The 6,999-nt window shown below is 46.7% G+C and overlaps 1 pseudogene; it reads right to left on the bottom strand.

Moving 5' to 3' along the window:
- Window positions 1-2,772: 2,772 nt before the first annotated feature.
- On the bottom strand, window positions 2,773-3,564 carry LOC132434288 (olfactory receptor 5V1-like; annotated as a pseudogene).
- Window positions 3,565-6,999: the final 3,435 nt, after the last annotated feature.

Here is a 6,999-nt window from a genome sequence, read left to right as displayed (position 1 = left end):
TACAGCAAAGTGATTCAGATATATATATTCCTTTTCAGATTCTTTTCCCTTATAGGTTATTACAAAATATTGAGTAGAGTTCCCTGTGCTATACAGTAGGTCCTTGTTGGTTATCTAGTTTATATATAGTAGTGTGTATGTTAATCCCAACCTCCTAATTTATCCCTCCCTCACCCCCCTTTCCCTTTTGGTAACAATAAGTTTGTTTTCTATGTCTGTGAATCTGTTTCTGTTTTGTAAATAAGTTCATTTGTATCATTTTTTTTAGAGTCCACATATAAGGGATACCATATGATATTTGTCTCTGACTTACTCCACTTAGTATGATAATCTCTAGGTCCATCCATGTTGCTGCATATGGCATTATTTCATTCCTTTTTATGACTAATACTCCATTATATATAAAAATACCACATCTTCTTAATCCATTCCTCTGTTGATGGACACTTAGGTTGCTTCCATGTCTTGGCTATTGTAACTTGTGCTGCTAGGAACATTGGGGTGCATGTGTCTGTTCCATCCAGCAGGGGTGTGGGGACAAAAGGGAGAGGTTCAGCTGGAAAGGGAAGAAGGAAGTTTGGGGAGAACTCTCCAGAAAGAGGGCACAGGGAAGAACACAGCCTGCCCACCAAAATACCACCACTTTTACGGGTTCCAAGTTCACGTCCACCATCCCTATTTTCCACATGCCACCACTCATGCAGGCCTGCAGCTTGAAAACTGCAAGCACAAGACTCAAGCCGGGTATTTCTGGGTCCAGAGTACTGCCTCTGGAGAAACAAAAGGCAGTCAGACCGCAGACAGCCTGTGAGGCTGTCTGGCCACTGGGCCACTCGACCAGGCTGGAAGTGACCCCGTCAGATGCTGAAGGAAGACTTCTGTCGTCTCTGTGAGGCGAGACAATGTGGGTCGGAGAGTCAGAGGCATCCGGTAATCAACCCCTATCCTCTGGGCACCTCTTTGGGGTCTGCCAACCCCATCTCCGAGGCTGGAAATCGGGCCCCAGAGCCTCAGGTGGGCTCCGCCGGTGCTCTGGTGCCCTCTAGTGGCCATCCTCTAGAACGCCAACTCTCAGGCCTTCTGCCACCCTCTCCAGCACATCTCCCTCTCCCTTTCCTGCCACATCCCAGACCAGAAGAGCTCCTGCCAAGATGTGTTTCTCCCTAGAAGTGCTGATGAGTTGGACCAGGCTCCCGAGGCCATGCCCTGGGGTGATCCCAGGCTGCTGGGCACTTTTCTTTTGTCCACATCTCTAGCCAGCTGCCTGCCACTGGCCGAATGAGGAATTTGCCATGAGGTGGGCCCACGTCTGGGATGCTCCTGAGGAGGCCCACCCATGGGAGGAGGGTCCTGTCTGTCCCGCCCTCCGATGAGCCCCAGGCTCCAGGCGGGAAGCTCTCAGCCAGTGTCTGAACACAGGATGCTGCGTCCTCATTCTTTGTAAACGCTTGGAGTTACCTCAATGCCATTTTTAAAATGGATCTCCCAGTTGGCATATTTATGAGATAAAGAATTTCCCTCATTAAAAGTTAGGAACAACATATTATTAGAACGAGCAGGAAGACACAGGATGCTCCCAAATGATCTATTACTTGGAGGATTTAAAAATTCTAACGAGGGCTTCCCTGGTGGCGCAGTGGTTGAGAGTCCGCCTGCCGATGCAGGGGACACGGGTTCGTGCCCCGTCCGGGAAGATCCCACATGCCGCGGAGCGGCTGAGCCCGTGAGCCATGGCCGCTGAGCCTGCGCGTCCGGAGCCTGTGCTCTGCAACGGGAGAGGCCACAACAGTGAGAGGCCCGCGTACCGCAAAAAAAAAAAAAAAAAAAAAAAAAATTCTAACGAGAAGACACTCACACTTCACCCTCTTGGGCATCAGCACAAGGCAAGAATCGGCTGCACTCTTTATCCCTCTGATTTCTCCAGAACCTTCCCTTCGAGGAGAAATCTCTGGACTCTGCGGGGACTGTGAGTGGTGACAGTCAGCTAACTCTGAAACTGAAAAGCTGGAGGAAACGAGACAGGTGAAGGAGATGAGAAGTGGTGACAGGGAACAGCAGGGACGTCACGTTCGATCTAAGGCTGACAGTCTGGGTTAATCTCCAGCGAAGGTAAGGGCCACCAGGAGCTGGCCCCACTGGCCTTGTCACATGGGGTGGGGATGGGGGACAGCCAAACCGCCATGGCCACTTTCAGAGAAATAAAGAAGAGTGGAAGGGCACCCCTGGGAGCCACTTTGAAAACGGTCACTGTTGTGAAATAATAAGATGCACTTTTCAGAAAAGTGAAGACTATTCTCTTGGTTCTCAAAGACTTGCAAATACTGTGTGTTCTTCCGGAGGCAAGCGGAAGCCCCCAGCGTTTGAGGGCGGAAATGGGAAGTAATCTGGGTTCAAAACAATCCAGCACTCACTCCTTGAGGGTGTTGAGGATGACCAGTGCCCACCCCTCGGGTGCTGTGGGGCCTGAAATCCCCTTATCACCTGGGATGGGAGGGGCCACGCAGGTACCCCACTGGGCAGCAGGGGGCTTGGCTGGTGGGCTACAGACCATTATCAGATACATGATTTGCAAACATCTTGTGCCATTTTAGATGGTGGATTATCCTTTTCTTTTCTCCAAGAGATCCTAAACCTCTGTAGGGCACTTCGTTGCACTTAGAGGGAGAGGAGGAACGAAATCAGGCTGGCAGGTGCCTAAGGCCAGTGCAGCCCCTAGGGCTGGGGAGGGAGGCAGGAGGAAGGGCTGAGAGTTGGCATTAGAGCAGATGGCCACTAGAGGGCGCCAGAGCACCAGTGGAGTCCACCTGCGGCTCTCAGGCTGGATTTCCAGGCTCGGAGGTGAGAGGAACAGGTGGAGAAGGCTTTCTGCTTTCCATTGCTTGAAGGTATTCTCAGCGCAGCGCTTAGAATGAAGGCATAGGATGCCACAATCCACAGGAAGGGGGCCAGTGTCAAGAAACCTGAGATGCTCGCTCCAGCTCCCCACATCACCATAGAATAGCCCTACAACTGGAGCAAACTCACAGAAGTAGTGGTCCATCTCCCTGCTGCCAGGGCAGAGAGGCAGAGGGGCTGCCAGGGCCAGAGTGAAGGCAGAGAAGGAGAAGCCACTGAACTAGGCTCCAGGCCGCCATACAACCAGCTGCTCGTCAGGGCAGGGTAGCAAAGGACGTGGCAGACGGCCAAGTAGGATCATGGGACGTGGCAGCTGTAGCAGGCACTCAACTGCAGTCAGTGAGACAAAAGAGTAGAACTGGACCAGACGGTGACCAGCGAGATGGTTTCCCGCCCATCCAGGAAGCTCTGCAACAGCTGAGGCACGATGTTTGAGGTATAGCCAATCTCCAGCAGGGAGAAGCGGCAGAGGAAAAAGTACATGGGTGTGTGAAGAGTCCGACTGGAGGCCACAGCCAGCACGATGAGGTTGCTGCCCCCGACTGTCACCACATAGACGGCCAGAAAGAGGGTGAACGGGAGAAAGCCCAGGTGTTGCAGCTCCTCAAAACCCTCTAAGATTAGCCAGGCGGTCTGGTTCTTGCTGTCACTCCTGGGCTGCTTTCTCATCTAGATTTGTCCTCAAGAGAACAGAGGAAGGTAATATTAACCAAGACTGTATTATGACCACACGCCATGTTTGGCTTATTAATTTATTCATCAAGCAAGCACTGAGTACAGGCTTTATTGTCTCCTGTTTATAGAAGAGAAACTGAGACACAGTGAGTTTAAGTCGATTATTCAAGGTCATTATGGTGGAGTCATGATTTGAACTCACGTTTGCTTGACTCCAAAGCTGCTAACTACTATCCTACGGTGCTTTTTGAAATGCTTTCTGAGTGATAGAAATGTCCATATCAGAGAGCAGTATGGGGCTCTTCCAGCCAGCTATTTACCTGACAATCTTCGCTGAACAGCAACAGGAGAACCATCCCTGGTAAACTCTTCTGGAAGGGTAGGAAGAGGGCCCAGGACTTCTTGGGAGGTGGTCCTGCTCTAGGTCATGCACATTCCCAAAGCAGTCACTCATCTCAGACTATTTTCCCTTTCCAAGAAAATGAGATGGAAATCCTGACAAAAAATGTACGTCATCTACTCCGTGAGAGATGCCATATAGAAAGATCTGAATTAACCTAGATCCCACTCTCCTGGGAAGCCATTCTTTTTCCTTGGACAAGTGCCCTGGTGACTGTTGGTAAAGCCATTTTCAAACTTTGCCCAGTCTCTAATCAGTTTGCCAGAAGCTGGGGATACTTTCCTTTTCTTGATTCTCCTGCCTCATGTTCCCTATACAGGCCAAAATGTTCAGCTTATCTCACCTAACTGTAGATTCTTTAGAAATTTCTACCGTGGTTTGTTTTCTCTCAGTTATTGCAGGAAGATAATACCAACACACAGGAAGATCTTGGTAAGTACTTGTGGAATATATGAAAAAATAAATAAATGAATTAGTTATAATACATTTCCAATAGCAAATTGCCATGGAAACTTTCAGCATCTGAAATTAATGCTTGGGCTAGAGAAAGAGACATTTAAATGATTACCAAGAGAGAAGGAATCTTTGGTCCCTCCCCTAACTGAGGGAATATTGGAATATTGCTACTCAGAGCTTGAGATGGAACCATGATTAAGATTGTAGGTGGAAGTCAAAGAGGTGTGTGTGTGTGTGTGTGTGTGTGTGTGTGTGTTAAGCTGAAGAAACCAGAAAGCCCAACACAACATAGAGTTTTCTCATTTATTTTTATTTATTTATTTATTTTTGCGGTACGCGGGCCTCTCACTGTTGTGGCCTCTCCCATTGTGGAGCGCAGGCTCAGCGGCCATGGCTCACGGGCCCAGCCGCTTCGCGGCATGTGGGATCTTCCCGGACCGGGGCATGAACCCGCGTCCCCTGCATCGGCAGGCGGACTCTCAATCACTGTGCTACCAGGGAAGCCCCCAGTTTTCTCATTTTTAAAGTTAAGAAAGATGACTTTCCACATTGGCAGATGGCAGCAAGAACACAGGGTTTTGGCATTCTTTTCCTGGTCCTACCTGTTCTTCTGGACTTGAGCTTACACCATGCAGACACACATTGGTCACATGGGCGGTACAGACATAGAGCAAATAGAGTACTTTCATATGTTTTTGAACATATTTTGTCTTCTATGTGCTAGTGACTTCTTAAAGAACTAGGGAGAGACTTGAAATGAGAGTGGAATAGGTCTCCAGATTTAGCAGAGAGATGGAGCAAGGGAAGAAGCTAGTAAAACTAACCAAACCAACAAACCAGTCAACTGACCCAAAACGTTTCAAATCTGGACCCTGAATCGATGCTTATGATCAAAAAGTTACTATCGTTCTTGCTAACCAGTGAATTTGACCTTGGTCCCTGTTAAAATTCTTAAATAGGTGTTTTACAGAACATTTGGAATTCTCATAAGGAGATATCATTAGGAACTATATAATGCGAATTACAGTGTGAAACTTCACATAATGTCTTTTATTGATAGTATTAATAATTTAGTAGATCAAAAAATAATTTAGTAGATCAGGAGAAAGGGGTGGGAAAAGGGCATATTGATTTCAGTAAAGCTTAACAGAAAACATGATGACTGTGAGCTTAAAGAGAATACTCTTAGTTTGTTTACTATATAGCAAAAGCATTCATTAATGACCCTCTGAAAGTCTGAGAAAGATGTCTAGTGAAAAGGAGGAAGTTTTGTAGATCTTGTTTCATTCACCTATCTAGACACAGCAAATATGCATGGCTCATGAAACTTCAGATGATATGAATCAAAGAGGGGTAACCAATATTATAGGTGATAGAATTATAATGCAAAATAATCGTGTCTTTTGGAATGCTAAAGACAAGATGAAATTTAACAAGGGCACATATAAACTCTGCAGATAAGCTTTAACAATCGGTTGAAAAACTACAGGAAGGATAAGACCTGACTTGGTAGCCACTTCTGTGAGAATGATTTGAGATTTTTTTTTTGACCATCATGAATTAGGACTTAGTAGGTATAAAGTAGGAGGAACATATGAAGAGTGTGGAGAGGTTTAACCTGGAAAAGACTAAACTAATGGAAGACGATGATAGCTGTTTTCAATATTGGAGGGATTCTTATGAAGAAGAGGGATTATAATTATCCCATAGACGCTCAGAGGGCAGAACAAGGACCATGGGGGTGGTGGTGGTAGAAACCCCATACCCACCTACCTGTGCTGGTTTCACAGAGGGGATTCTTATGGGGCTAACCATTGTTATTTACAGCATGATTTTTGGGGTACGAAAATAAGGTAAGGCTCACTTTAAGAGAGGGTAAGAGTGGGGACAATGAAGTTTCTTCCTAGAGCCTCTAGAAGTTTGTTGGCAAATATGGGCCCCATTCATTGGAAGTACTTGGAACAAACACAAGACATTAAAAAAAATATGGCATTCTTCCGAGTTTGTTTAGGCTGTGTCAGAGGTGGTCCTCTCTGGAGGCAGAGGGTAGTCTGGGCCCAGGTAAATTCTAGATACTCAGGTTCAGTAGAGAGGGGACATGACCTGCTTTGGGCTTGGAGTCAATGCCTTCTCCCCTGGTTGTCTTACCCCTGGACTAAATTCTTCTTCCGGCTTACAGATCTGTGGACTTTCTGCTTCTCTCCTGTGAAGGCTCCACGGTATTGGCTTCTCTCCACTCCAAGGTACTCATGGAAGCTGTTGACCCTATTCTATATATGCTGCTATGGACACTACTGCCTTTTCTAGAGCGAGACAGCCTCCTTCCCTTCTGGGGGTTGAAGAAAAGCCTCCCTAAGGAGGAGATGTGTCTTGGAGTCAACGAGATCAGCTGTATCTATGTTTTTGTTCCAGGGAAATGTTTTGGTTCATTCATCAGGGACCACATCCATATGTTTCACTCAAATCTAATGACCTCTTCCTTATGAGATAGGGAAAAACTGGAAAGACATAAGAATATCCACGATTAAAACCAATATTTAATACTTTATAATTCATAAAGCAAATATGAACTT

Source organism: Delphinus delphis, chromosome 11, assembly GCF_949987515.2.
Source record: "Delphinus delphis chromosome 11, mDelDel1.2, whole genome shotgun sequence".
In the NCBI taxonomy this organism is placed as follows: Eukaryota; Metazoa; Chordata; class Mammalia; order Artiodactyla; family Delphinidae; genus Delphinus; species Delphinus delphis.
Note: the sequence above shows the minus strand (reverse complement) of the source record. Positions and strands in the feature narration are given on the sequence as shown.